The sequence below is a fragment of the Scylla paramamosain genome, chromosome 28, assembly GCF_035594125.1.
Source record: "Scylla paramamosain isolate STU-SP2022 chromosome 28, ASM3559412v1, whole genome shotgun sequence".
Classification (NCBI taxonomy): Eukaryota; Metazoa; Arthropoda; class Malacostraca; order Decapoda; family Portunidae; genus Scylla; species Scylla paramamosain.
This window is the reverse complement of record NC_087178.1, coordinates 6,835,001-6,850,000: the sequence shown is the minus strand read 5'-3', so window position 1 is coordinate 6,850,000 and position 15,000 is coordinate 6,835,001. Positions and strand designations below refer to the sequence as shown.

The 15,000-nt window shown below is 43.0% G+C and overlaps 1 long non-coding RNA gene across 2 annotated transcripts in view; it reads right to left on the bottom strand.

The window, feature by feature from the left end:
* The window catches only part of LOC135115119 (uncharacterized), a 58,234-nt gene that overhangs the window by 22,389 nt on the left and 20,845 nt on the right, over positions 1 to 15,000 (bottom strand). The window contains exon 3 of one of the 2 annotated variants that reach the window (XR_010275822.1): positions 9,189 to 9,498. The exons of the other annotated variant lie outside the window; for it this stretch is intronic. This is a non-coding gene — a long non-coding RNA (uncharacterized LOC135115119). Of the gene's footprint in view, positions 1 to 9,188; positions 9,499 to 15,000 lie in introns of those variants that run through there. 2 annotated transcript variants of the gene reach the window in all.

Here is a 15,000-nt window from a genome sequence, read left to right as displayed (position 1 = left end):
TAATAAGTATTCATTGCGGCTATAAAGGTTTTTGCTAGTGTTCTTTACCTGTGAGAGAGAGAGAGGAGAGAGAGAGAGAGAGAGAGGAGAGGAGAGAGAGAGAGAGAGAGAGAGAGAGAGAGAGAGAGAGAGCAGAGAGAGAGAGAGAGAGAGAGAGAGAGAGAGAGAGAGAGAGAGACGCTCGTCATGCTTAAAAGTGGCAATGTTAACATAAACAGACAGAAAACATCACACAAGAAAAGGGAAAGGAAAATTAGAAAGAAAAGAGTGAAACTAGCTGAAAAAATAAAAAGAAGAACAGGATGATGATGAAAACAAGAACAAAACATTTTACAAGAAGAAAATTAGGAGACAAAGAAGAGAGAGGGAAATAAACGAAGGAAGGAAAACATAAAGGAAATAAAACAAAAAAGAAGAGTAGCGAAGCATCATTACATTACTAAAAGACAGTCGAATAAAAAAAAAAAAACGAAAAGAAAAAATTATAAAATATTACTCCAACTATTCATGTATAACTACCTAACTACCTAACAGTCTAACCACCCACCCAATGACTTCCCCTTAACAAGCAAGGACACGGGCACCCAGTAATCTCCCTTGTACAAGTATAACAAGTACAACCACTAACACGACCCTTCCCGTCCCTCCTTTCCGCCCTGCTCTTCCTGTCTCATAACCTGTCCTTGCTCCGCCCCGTCTGCCAAGCCCCGACATGTTGCCCTAGTCATCGAATCCTGCCCCGTCCGCCCACTGTCCCTGTCTAGCTCTGTCTTGTCCCCGTCGCGTCTATTCCAGTACTATTCCTGTCCTAGTCACATCTCTCCGTCCGACCTCGTCTCTCCCTGTCTCAGTCCTCGTCTCAGTCCCCACCTCATCATCTCCCCGTCCCTCCCTAGTCCCTCCCCGTCTTTCCCCGTCTACAAGCCCTATTCTAGACCCTCCCTAGTCATCTCACCATCCATTCCCATCTCTCTCTCCTGTCTTTGTCTTCATCTCTCGTCGTGACCGCAAGCAACGCCCTGCTTCTGCCCTAGTTGTCCTCCCGTCTATGCCTCGTCCCGCCACTCCCCGCCCCGCCCCGCCCAGCCCCGCCCCGCTCCGCCCCGCCCCGGCCCATAAACCTCTGTGAGTCATGGCTGCAGAAGACCCTAACTGCGACACTTATTAGTGGATATATTATAAACACAATCAAACGTAATTAGGGTCATTTGTAACTGTGGTTAATTAAGGGACTGGTCATTTGTAGCCGTGGGGAGGGAGGGAAGGGTGGGGGAAAAGGGAGAGTGGGAGGGGGAGGGAGGGGCTTGGTCGACGCTGCCAACACGAAATGAAAGGAATGAAGAAATGTTGTGATCTGAGAGGAAAGTGAAAGGTAAATTGTTATTAGGGAGAAGTTTTGTTCATTGATTGGTTGTCTAAGCTAGTTTGATGATGGTAGTGATGGTAGTGATGACGATGATGATAGGTGTAGTATTGGTGGTGGTGGGTAGTAGTAGTAGTAGTAGTAGTAGTAGTAGTAGTAGTAGTGGATGTTGTTGTTGTTGTTGTTGTTGCTGTTGTTGTTGATGTTATTGTTGTTGCCAGCAGCAGCAGCAGTAGTAGTAGTAGTAGTAGTAGTAGTAGTAGTAGTACCACCACCACCGCCACCACCACCACCACTACGACAAGAAACGCTTAATAATCCCAAACTCACTACACCACAAAGCTGCAGTAAAAATAAAAAAAAAATCTAAGCGCATATAAGTAGAAAGTCCAGCATTTAACAAGGGGAGAAGCGATAGATCATTGAGTGTGTGTGTGTGTGTGTGTGTGTGTGTGTGTGTGTTTAGCCTCAGTTCGACACCCTTGCGACGAGCCGGGGAAGGACACACAGGTATGCGTGTTTGTAACCGTTCATGTCTGTCTGTCTATCTGTCTGTCTGTCTGTCTGGCGGTAAGACTCGACAGTGAATTAAAAACTTGGGTAATAAATTAATTTCCTTCACGAGAAATAAAAACACGTTGCTTCATTCATCTTTCCATTATTTGTCTGTCTACCTGTCTGTCTATCCGTCTTCCTGTCTGTATATCTGCCCGACTGTCTGTTCATCTATCTATATATCTACCTGTCTGTCCTATGTGTCTATCAGTTGTCTATCAGCCTATCTGTTTAATTATCTGTGTTTGTATACCTGTCTGTCTGCCTGTCCTATCTGTCTAAAAAAATATACGTAGGAGGAGCAGAGAGAGAGAGAGAGAGAGAGAGAGAGAGAGAGAGAGAGAGAGAGAGAGAGAGAGAGAGAGAGAGAGGTTGAAAAACAAAACAGTAACATGATAATGAACAACCCCTGCATTGTAAGTTTTCCGCTCTATATAACTTTTTTTCTCTTTCACTCCATTTATTTTCCCCGCTCCGTTGTTGTTTGTTGGTAATGAACCGAAAAAAAAAGAGGAAAAAAAAGGGGGGGAAAGATAAAACAGTCAGGTTTCATTTGTCACCTGTCACATTTTGTCGGTGCAGGTAAATGTCACTGAATTAATGTCGTGGAAACAATTAAAACACCTGACAACTTTTTTTTAGTTCGTCACGCGAATATGACAAAGAATGAGAGAACGAGACACCTTTTTTTTTTTTTTATCTCTTTTTTTCTTTCATTTGCCTTCCATCCCGTATTCTATGCAAGTTCAGTGTTTGTTTGTTTGTTTGTTTGTTTTTTTCTTTATCTGTCTCTCATTCTCTGTTCTATGCAGGTTCAGTGTCCCAGACGAGTCACAGTAGCCAGAATAACAAAGTAACGCAAACAGTTCTTCGCGTGCTGCTCGTTAAACTTTGATAATCATCGCTCACTGTATCACTAGAATCTCGCCTTGAATAAAACCAAATTACCTGAGAGAGGGAGAAAGAGGAAGAGCTGCCGGTGACAACAATCAATACAGTCATCATTATTATCAGCATTATTATCATCCTCATTATCTTCACCGTCATCGTTATCACCATTATCACCATCACCATCACCATCTTCATTATCTTCATTATTCCTTTATAAAAACATAACTACCTAACTAACACTAAAAAACATGATCACCGAGTCTATTCTAGCCATCCACCACTCTGCCTGAGAACCAATTTCTTGCTGTTTATCTCTCTTCTAACATCTAACTTCAAATCTCTTCTCCATCATCTAACTTTAAATCTTTTCTGTAACATCTAGTTTAAAATCTCTTCCCTAACATCTAACTTCATCCCTAACTTCCAACTTCAAATATCTTTAACTTCACATCTCTTCTTTAACATCTAACTTCACATCGGATCTCTTCTCTAACATCTAACTTCAAATCTCATCTTTAATATCTGACCACACCTCTTCCCTAACATCTAACTTCACATCTCTTCTCTAACTCCTAACTTCTGACCATTCCAGCACCATTAACATCTCCCCCCGTTCCCCGGTACACACCACACAGAGGGAAGTCTCATGAACTACCAATACGTTTCATGAAGCACCGATACACGATTCACTTAGCGGACAGTTGGCTGGGCCGGTGCGCCTGAGGAGTCATTAGCGTCAGGGCCACGGCAAGGACGACCCAATGAACGACCCTAAATTACACCCCTCCTACCTCCTACCTCCTCCTGGTCCTCCTCCTTCGCCTCCGTCAGACAGAGCTGCGCGTAAGTTTGCTTCCTCTGTAAATCACGCGTGAAAGTGACTGCACAAAGGCGAGAAATCTTGCAATAGACGCATTCGCACGTTTTACATCGCTGAAAGTAGGTTAATCTCGCCCACTTCCCCCTCGCCTTCTTATTAGGGGCGATATAAAGGCGAGGAAATGAGGGATTCCCGCGTATATCTAAGAGACAGATAAATTGGCCGAATAAAAAAGTAATTTCAGCCTTTCCCCGAACAGTCCAAGCTCACTTCCCGTACCAAAAGGACTTACACTGACTCGAATCCTCCTCCTGCTTCTGCTTAAAGGTTCTGATTCCTTAAGTTTGATTCTGATCCTAAGTGGCGGAAGGTTCTGATACTGCTTGGGTGTTTAATGGTGATGTGTGAAGGTGGAGTGAGTGCGTGGTGAGATGGCTTAGAAAGGCAATGGGATTCGACAAGGCAAGTGCAGGTGGATGCCGTTTTCTTTAAGGGGTGAATGTGTTGATGGGGGACTTGGGTAGTTGTTCCACGCGTCACGCCCGCTTTGTAGATGTGTATGAGTGAAACGTGAGCGAATTTTTGAAAGACTACGAGTGGAAAATGTGAATAATTAAATATATAAATACCATAATGTTTCGTCTTAAACCACGACATTAAATCTGTATGGCTGAATGAATCTTAACAGAATGAATAAAACTGTATGTAACTGACTAAATATATACTTTACTGTGTTCTCTTGAGTCACGTCACCTGATGTGTATTTCACGCGATGCTCCAATAAATGAGAGAGCGAAGTTTAATAGAATAAACGGAAAATGTATATAAGCAAATACACAATTACTGTACCAAATACACAATTACTGTAATGTCTTGAGTCACGCCACCTGATCGCGCGATGCTGTGATGGAATGCCTGGGAAAAATGTAAACTACACACACACACACACACACACACACACACACACACACACACACGTGATGTCAAAGAAATCAATTTATAAATATAACCTTTTCTATCTAAATATTTAGAAAGATTTCCGTTTTTATATATTCTTGTTTTCAACGCGCACTTAAGCAAAATTACACTTGCAAAAACTAATATATATTTATTCTAAACTAATTACACACTTCACCTCTTTCGCTCCATTTAGTAAGAATTTTCACACCACTTATTCATTCACCTCTCCTAATTATCGTTCAGTAATTCACCGTTTTCTTTCACTACATTTTATCCAGATCCCTCATACCAATAATTTGTCTACTTTCATTTACAACTTTTATGTACGATTTACTTCAAAAAGCTTAAATATACTTCCATTTTCCCTGAAGGTTAGTTGAAAAAAAAAAAGCTTAAATTCATGAGGCCTAATTTGCATAATCACCAGAAAACTTGACGTAAGGACGAATAAACACAACAATCATCCGTTGCAGCTTCCCACGGGCAACAAAAAACAAGCCCCACACAGACAACCCCTTTTTTTTTCTCTCCTTTTGCTCATCACTCGAATATGAACATAATTCCGCTCCAGGCCACGGCGGGACGAGGGGTGAACGCTTCGGCATCTTTTCCTCCTTTCCCACTTCTCTCACTTCACTTTCTTGTCCCTCTCTGCCTCTCTTCCTTCGTTCTCTATGTCTTCCCTTTTTTTTCTCTCTCTCTGTCTGTCTTGTGTGGTTTTTTTTTTATCATATTGTCCTTTTATTTGATTTTTCCATGCCCTTTGTCTCTCTCTCTCTCTCTCTCTCTCTCTCTCTCTCTCTCTCTCTCTCTCTCTCTCTCTCTCTCTCTCTCTCTCTCTCTCTCTCTCTCTCTCTCTCTCTTAAAACATCCCTCAATCCTCCACTAACACTCACACTCACACCCCTCTCACCTCCACCACTAGAGAGAGAAAGACGCGAGAGAGACACACACAGACAGGGACGCTGAGGCTCCAGTCTTGAGCACACTGGCTGGGATGCTGGTGCTGGTGGTGGTGGTGGTGGTGCTGGTGGTGGTGGTGAGTCGGTCCAGAAGCGCTGAAGAAGCAATAAATGTCCGGCAGTACCACCTCCCCTCGTAAACCTGGGCAAGGAGGCGGCGGGGGAACCTGGCCTTTATTGCAGCCACCCGAGCTACTGGTGTTACTCGCCTGTGAATACTTATGAGCTCCCCTCCTGCCTTTCTCTACCTCTCCTTCGCTCTCTGGCCCGTGTTCAGGGTTTGCTCTCTCATCACGACTGTTCTTAAAGGCCCCAGAGGTCATTTGCCGGGTTCTCAAGAGTGTTTCTCCTGTTGATGATGTAGAAATGTTGTTGATATGTCACTAGAACCGTAAAAACACCCTTGAAAACCCGTGCAACTTTTACTAGAGCTACTAAACTATTTGCTCTCTCATCACGACTCTCTTTAAAGGCCACAAAGATCATTTGCCGGGTTCTCAAGAGTGTTTCTCCTGATGACAATGTAGAAATGTCGTTAATTTGTCTCTAGAACCGTAAAAACACCCTTAAAAGCCCGTGTAACCTCAATTAGAACCTTTGGAAAACAGTGAAGGTGCAGCCAGAAGTGTTTTAGAATAAGGTCTTCAGTCTCTCTCTCTCTCTCTCTCTCTCTCTCTCTCTCTCTCTCTCTCTCTCTCTCTCTCTCTCTCTCTCTCTCTCTCAGGTTAGATCCGCATGCCACACAAAGGCAGGTAAGCAAACAAGGTAAGAGGAGGATTTGAAGTGTATTGTGTGTTTTCTTTTTCGTATTTTGGTGACGTGTGGTGAGGGGATTGTTAGGTTGGAGAGGGTATTGGATGTGATGAAGGGTGCGTGTTTTGAGAGTGAGAGAGAGGGGAGTGAGAGGGGTGAGAGATTGTGAGTGAGATGGATAGATGTTTATATAGAAAGGGTAAGAGAGAGAGAGAGAGAGAGAGAGAGAGAGAGAGAGAGAGAGAGAGAGAGAGAGAGAGAGAGAGAGAGAGAGAGAGAGAGAGAATATTCCTCGTGTTACTGATGCTTCTACTGACTGGTTTCGCCAACACACACACACACACACACACACACACACACACACACACACACACACACACACACACACACACTTAAGGGACAATTAGGAGTCAGGTTCTCGGGTTCCTCCTCCGCCCTCCTCATGTTTCTCGCTCCCTCTTATTTGCAGGTCAGCGTTTACTTTGCCACTATACATCACCGCTCAGCCTCACTACGCCGCGCCCCTTTACATATTCATGGTAACCCGAGCCTGCTATTTCTCTCTCCTCCGACTTACTGCCGCCGCCCTCACCGCTACTGCTACTGCTACTGCCACTACTACTACTACTACTACTGTTGCTGATGCTACTACTGCCAGGCTCCGTTTCCTATTCAGTTAAAGTTAGGTTTTGAAGTTTTAATTGTTTTGGCTGTTTTAGATATTTGTTTCTCACTTGTTTCCCGTTTTTTTTTTTTTTTTGCTTTTTTTTCGTTTTCTTTCTATATCGTTTTCTTTTTTTTGGGGGGGTTCTGTAGTCTTCTTTTCTCCCGTTCCTCCGTTTCTTCTCTTTTTCTTTTTCTTTTCTCTTTTTTCTTTATATCGTTTTATGTTTGTCTTTTTTTTTATAGTCCTACTTTTTTTCTATATTTTTTTTTCTTTTTTCATACATGGACTGCCACGTGTATGACCGATGTTTATTTGTATCTTCCTTGCTTTCTTATATATGTTCCTTCTTACGTTCTTTCGATGATCATTTACTTTCATTCCTGTCTTTCATCCTCTTATTTTTTTTTAACCTCTTATACATTCGTTTTCATCTGTTATCATTTTATTCTCTTTTCCTTCCTTCCTTCCCTTTCCTACTTCGTTTCTTCTCCGTCCTATTTCACTTCTATCGATATTTTTCAGTTTTATTTATACACAATTTATCATAATCTATCTAACCTTGCTTTTTTCTTACGTATTACTCTGATCTGCATTCCGTTTTCTGTTTCGTCTTCTTTATTTTCTGTTATTATGATCCTGTAACTCAAAATTATATACGTGGAAAGTGCACGATGAATACACACACACACACACACACACACACACACACACACACACACACACACACACACACACACACACACATACACACACATAGCCTCACTCCGGTATGCAAAGAGGCCCTTCAGGTTGAGTCTACATGTAAAGTGAACAAATAAATCACAGGCGGCGTCTATTATTTGGCATTTCTTGACTCAGGAAGGCGGAAGGGTGAAAGTCGCCCGCAGGTTTTCCTTCTTCAGCTTTATAAGAAGGGGAAGCTGTACTGTGTGTGTGTGTGTGTGTGTGTGTGTGTGTGTGTGTGTGTGTGTGTGTGTGTGTGTGTGACGTCATATGCGCACACATACACACACACACACACACACACACACACACACACACACACACACACACACACACACACACACACACACACACACACACACACACACACACACACACACACACAGTCTACTATTACTTCCCATATTTTTCTACAGGTTTTTCTTGCTATTTCAAGAGAGAGAGAGAGAGAGAGAGAGAGAGAGAGAGAGAGAGAGAGAGAGAGAGAGAGAGAGAGAGAGAGAGAATGTTTCGTCATATTACGCATAACTGAAGGTACAGTAAATTCTCTCTCTCTCTCTCTCTCTCTCTCTCTCTCTCTCTCTCTCTCTCTCTCTCTCTCTCTCTCTCTCTCTCTCTCTCTCTCTTTCACACACGCGCGCACACACACACACACACACACACACACACACACACACACACACACACACACACACACACACACACACACACATACACAGAGGCAATCAATCATTCAGTCATTCAATCAATCCAGTGCTTCACAGTTCCCTCCTGGCACAGGTGAGGCAGAGGTGTGGGAACAGAGCACCACCTCCCCCGCCTCCGTTACACCCGCCACCCCGCTCCTGGCCACGCACCGCACAAGGAACCGAGCTGTACAAGTAGCAAATCTAATAAGTCTTGTGACGGATGAGCCTTGACTGATTCTACAAAGTTCATCGTTGGGTTTGTAAAGGTGTGCGGTGCTGGGCGCGGCGATGCGGTGGTGGTGATATGGCGGCAAGTGTTGTGTGTCCTTTCCGCGGCGCCCCGAGGAGTGGTGCAGACCGCGGCGTTGTGGCGAGGGGAGGCGCAGCAACAAGCAGGACGGAAAGGATTTCATAACAAAGAAAAAATGCATATATGTTATTTTCACTGCCAGCCGCCAACACCTGCACAAATAATGTTACTGTGCCGCTCTAATCACAGGCATTACGATCACCTGCCTTAAATGAAACAATTATAATGACTGTCATTAAAGTAACAAAGTAATGGTGCTTCCTGTGTGTGTGTGTGTGTGTGTGTGTGTGTGTGTGTGTGTGTGTGTGTGTGTGTGTGTGTGTTCGTACACACACACACACACACATATATATATATATATATATATATATATATATATATATATATATATATATATATATATATATATATATATATATATATATATATATATATATATATAGCTAATTAAAAACTTAGATTTTGATCACTTTTTTTTTTTTTTTTTTTGCCGGTAACTAGGCTATCAAATCTGTGAAATGAGTCGGCATCACGTGAGCTGTTAGCCGGTAAGCAGCCAATCACTCTCCCACACGGCCATCAGTCACGCGAGGCACGGCACACTCTTCCCTTCCTGTCGAACACCAATTAAAACTTCCGCCGCGGGAGTCTGCCGCCGCCGCGGCCAAGCAGCGAGCTGGTGCCGCGTCGAGACTCGGTAACAGCTCAGCGCCTCGCCCACGACAGCAGGGCCGCCGCCCGCCAAGCAGGGCGCCGCTCCAGGGGCTTCCGTGGCTGCCACCGCCCCTCGCATCCTGGAGACACGCTGAGAACAGTTCAGGAAAAAGTAGGATTTATAACCCTCCGCCAGGCCCCTCGAGCACCGCCACGCTGACACGCCGACTTCATTTGTCCCTCACCTAGCTTTGCACACACACACACACACACACACACACACACACACACACACACACACACACACACACTGATCACGACGCCGCCAGAGGGAGTGGACCTCATCAGGATCTGGTAATAGTTTTTCTTTTTTTGTGCCACCGCTCCAGGCAAGGTCTTCCTCACACTCTCCCTCACAGTTTATCCTGAGATGAGGAGACGCTGAATTAATTTTACGCTGATAGAAGATGTTTAAAAGTGGGGAACATTCTGTAGTGCTTCAGGATCAAATCTGGCGTGGTGTGAGCAACAGCAAGAGGCCGGAGCTTTAAGAGACTCCACGACACTTCTGTAATTCTGCCTGATCCTTCTGATACTATTTTTTAACGGACTGTCATCTTCAGTGAGCCTTTCTTTCTACCCCTTTCTTTATTCTTTGGCCAGTGTCCCTCTCACATGTATACAGAGTTGTCATGGTGAGGGATTCTGAGGAAGCAGCGCAGGTAGGATGAGGGCGGCATGAGGAAGGTGTGGACAGATTGTGAGGAGATGGAACAGATTACCAGATTACCTTTACGAGCTTGTCTTCTTTCCCTTTCTTCCTTTTTAAGCTTATCTTCTGGGTAGACCGGCAAATAAAAAAAATAATTGGAAACAACTCTCATAATACCGTCTACAAAAAAAGAGAGAAGAAAAGAAAAAGAGAGAAGCGAGGAGATTAAAAGCAAGACCGACTGAGAATAAGATTTTGTCTAAGTTACTGACGGACTGACTGATTCACTGACTGACATAACCCTTTCACTGCTCTTTGACACAACTTTCCCTAATCACTCTGCACACCGAGACTATTTTTCTTGCCCTACATCCTACAGCCACTTTCAAACATTTATACTGGCTAGAAGTCGTAAAATCTATTCTTTTCTATCTCCTTTTTTTTTTTCTTGTAGGTGCTTACGAATATTACATAGCTTTTAGTGCTGTGAATTGTTGCATATCGTAGAAAAAGAGTTAAGGCGTCACAGTAACCACGTCATAAATCGCTCGGAAAAGAAACGAGAAAAGAAAAATGAATTAAAAGGAACATTTCCGGAACAAACTTAATAAAATCTGAATCGTCGCGAAGGAACGTATCAGAGAGCCTCAAAGGAGTGTGGGATAACGCGAAAGATTCAGGGCGCCGGAAAGGACTGTGGGGTGTGGGAATCCAGGATGTGAAGGACAGACAGGAGACGATCCTTCCAATCCCATAAGGACATGCAAACCACAAGGAATTTCCTCGCCTTCGAGATATCACGCTCTCGACGCGCACACACACACACACACACACACACACACACACACTAGTAGTAGTAGTAGTAGTAGTAGTAGTAGTAGTAGTAGTAGTAGTAGTAGTAGTAGTAGTAGTAGTAGCAGTAGTAGTGATAATAATAATAATAATAATAATAATAATAATAATAATAATAATAATAATAATAATAATAATAATAATAAAAATACCACACCTACTGTTATCATTACTGCTACTACTGCCACGACTACTACTAATACCACTACAACAACAACTAAAACAACAACTACTATCACCACCACCATCACAAGAACAACAACACATACGTTCACACACACACACAGGAGGATGTTACTTGGCTTCTCCCTACCAACACAACATCTACTGCAACCCCGTCCACCACCACCACCACCACACCTGCCGCAGCCCACCCTGACATGCGGCTCCCCGGGCGAGGCGCCTTAATGCGACACACCACGGAGAGAAAAACATCATAAAAAGAAGTGTGGTGCATCCTTATCCTCTTAAGACACACGAGACCCGTCCATCCATCCAGCCGTGTGTCTGTGTGTGTGTGTGTGTGTGTGTGTGTGTGTGTGTGTGTGTGTGTGTGGTAGTGGAAGTAGTAGTTGTTGTAATTGTGGTGGTAGTAGTAGTGGTAGTGGTTGCTGTAGTAGTGGTAGTGGTTGTAGTAGTAGTAGTAGTAGTAGTAGTAGTAGTAGTAGTAGTAGTAGTAGTAGTAGTAGTAGTAGTAGTAGTAGTAGTAGTAGTAGTAGTAGTATAATGATAATGGTAATAACAAAGGAGGAAAAACAAAAGGGTAATAACAAGAGGAGGAAAAAGAAAAGGATGATAATGATGATAACAACAATAAAAATTATAATAATAATAATAATAATAATAATAATAATAATAATAGTAATAATAATAATGATAATAATAATAATAATAATAATAATAATAATAATAATAATGATAACAGAAAAAAAACTATTTCACTACACTCAAGAGAAATTAGTTACTTAGACTGATTTTTTTTTTTTTGTTAATCTCAGTAACAGAAAAAAAACTATTTCACTACACTCGAGAAATTAGTTATTTAGACTGATTTTTTTTTTTTTTGTTAATCTCAGAAAAAAGTAAATAAATATTATCATAATTTATCACCACCATTATCTTCATTATATTAAACAGTTGTTGCTTTCTTCTTATTTTACTTGCATTCTTTTTTTCATTTTCTTTCTTTTTTTCGTTATCCATCTGTCTATATACGTATAATTCTTTATATTTTCATTACCTTCATTAACATCAATATTTATTACCCTTACCATTTTCATCATCATATTTTTATTATTATTTTTCTCCTTACACAAAGTCCTGTCTTCCATTTACCAGTTTTTTTTTTATTATTATTATTATTATTATTACTATTTCTCGTTACTCAGCTATTCATAATTTCCCCTTACTTCCCCTTCACATCTACTTTCTTTCATTTATTTCTCTTGACTTTTCTAAGCAAACCTTTCTGTCTTCCTGCTCGCTAGATCACTCTGTCCGTCTGTTCGCACACACCTGCCTGATATTTATATTTTCTTTTTGACTATCTCCAACGCTCCTTCATTACACATCTGTTCAGGATACAAACATCACGTTCCATCAGAGGTTCAAATTTATAAGTTATTTATTTATTTAACCTTATGTTGCTTATTTAATTTTGTCGATATGCTTTATTCAAGAAATTTTTTAGCATTCGTTCGTTTCTTCACTATTTATTTCAACTCTCTCTCTCTCTCTCTCTCTCTCTCTCTCTCTCTCTCTCTCTCTCTCTCTCTCTCTCTCTCTCTCTCTCTCTCTCTCTCTCTCTCTCTCTCATTTCCGGCTGCTCGCTCTAATACAGTGGGAGGCGCTGCAGGAAGTGTTTGGGGCCACAGTCCAATCCTTCATTACGCGTCATAACACTTCCCTAAACAAGATGGGACGTGATGCTCCTTGCCAATCTAAATCTCCCCCCTCTCTCTCTCTCTCTCTCTCTCTCTCTCTCTCTCTCTCTCTCTCTCTCTCTCTCTCTCTCTCTCTCATGGAAATAAAGATGGGATGAAAAAAATGTGAGAAAAAAGGAAAAACGTGTGTCGCCTTTCGTATATCGTGCAGCACCTTTGACACCTGGAGATGTTACCTGCCGCAGGACCCGCCAAGATGCCTCACCTGCCCGCTAACGAGGAGTGGGGGGCGTAGGGGCGCTGGGGGGTCGTAATGGTGGGTAGGGTGTAACCAGGTGTGTGAATGTGAGAGGCAATACAAAGCAATGTAGTGATACTGTATTGACCACTAGATAGATAGGTATACAAACACACACACACACACACACACACACACACACACACACACACACACACACACACACACACGGTTGCTGTTGTTGTTATTGTTGCTAAGCAGTACTCTTTTTTTTTTTTTGTCTTTTTTGTATTGTTTTAGATGAAAGGAATCAATGAGTTATGTTTAATATCACTGTGGGGAAACATGAAAGGTGAACGACTCTCTCTCTCTCTCTCTCTCTCTCTCTCTCTCTCCCGCTGCGTCAGGAGGAGTAACATGACCCTAACTTAATCGACACACCACCACCCTCACAACCTCCACCTCCACCACCACCACCAGTACCCGGCCTCGCACTTCCCTCCTGCTGAGCGTCGTGAGCGTGGTCGTGAGGGTCGGGACGCTCCGCTCCATTGAGTAAAACACGCCGACGAATCCACAGTATAGTTTCAGAGTTCCAGGGGTGTAGGGTGAAGGGTCTAGGGTCCAGAGTGCGGGGGTGGGCGGTATGGTGTTGGGTCCAGTCTCCAGCCCCCCTTAGGTCGTAAAGTAGTAAAAAGCGGCAAAAAATACGAGAAAAAGGAGCGTGATATCGGAGGGAGCATAACATTTCAGCCGTGGCAGAACACACCCCTGGAGGCAAGCTGAGTGGTGATTGGACGAGGGTGTGTTTACATCGCCCAGCTGCACCAATCACGAGGCGCGAGGGAGGGATTTGGTGACGAGCAATGCCAGACACACTTACAGAACTAACTCTCTCTCTCTCTCTCTCTCTCTCTCTCTCTCTCTCTCTCCTAGTTAGTCCCGTCCACTCGTCCCGTCTATCCCTCTCTTCCTCTCTAGCTCTACCCCTCTCTCCCCATCCTTGCTTCTCCCCTTCCTAGTTACCTGCCCCCCTACTCTCCCCTTTCTGCCCCTTGTACTCTTTCCCTCTCCCCTTTCCCCTTCCTGTAGTTACCTCCCCTTCTCCCCTTCAGGTTCTTGTACTTTCCTCCCTCCCTCCCTTTCTTCTCTCCCCTCTCACTGTCGATCTAGTTTCTTTAGATATAATTACGTGGTATAGATGAAATTAAGGCGTGTTTTTTTCTTCTTTTCCTGGTTATTTGCACCTAGAGAAAGGAAGAGGAGAGGGGAAGGGAGAGTTAGTTACGTCCCCCACCTCTCTCTCTCTCTCTCTCTCTCTCTCTCTCTCTCTCTCTCTCTCTCTCTCTCTCTCTCTCTCTCTTATAACACTAAGAATATAATCTGTATCACTAAATGTACTCAGGGCAAGAGTGACATAATGCACCACTTGATATTGGTTCTTATTCGCTTCTCTCTCTCTCTCTCTCTCTCTCTCTCTCTCTCTCTCTCTCTCTCTCTCTCTCTCTCTCTCTCTCTCTCTCTCTCTCTCTCTCTCTCTCTCTCTCTCTCTCTCCAGTACTACCACCACCACCACCACCACCCTACCAATACCACCATCACCATCACCACCACCATTACGACCACCATCACCACTGCTCACACCCCCTTACTATCAACACTCTCACCTCTTTTCCCCCTTGCCCTCCACCACTGCTCTCGTATCCTGTAAGAACTAGAAACACTTTTAACAAAACTCCCATTACTACAACACAGATTACTACTACTACTACTATTACTATTACTACTACTACTACTACTAATACTACTACTACTACTACTACTACTACTACTACTACTACACTACCACTACTACTACTACTACAAAACCATGACTTACTACCAAAAAGTTAAATAAGCTTAACCAAACACAATAGATTTTTCAAAAGCTAAGTGACACACACACACACACACACACACACACACACA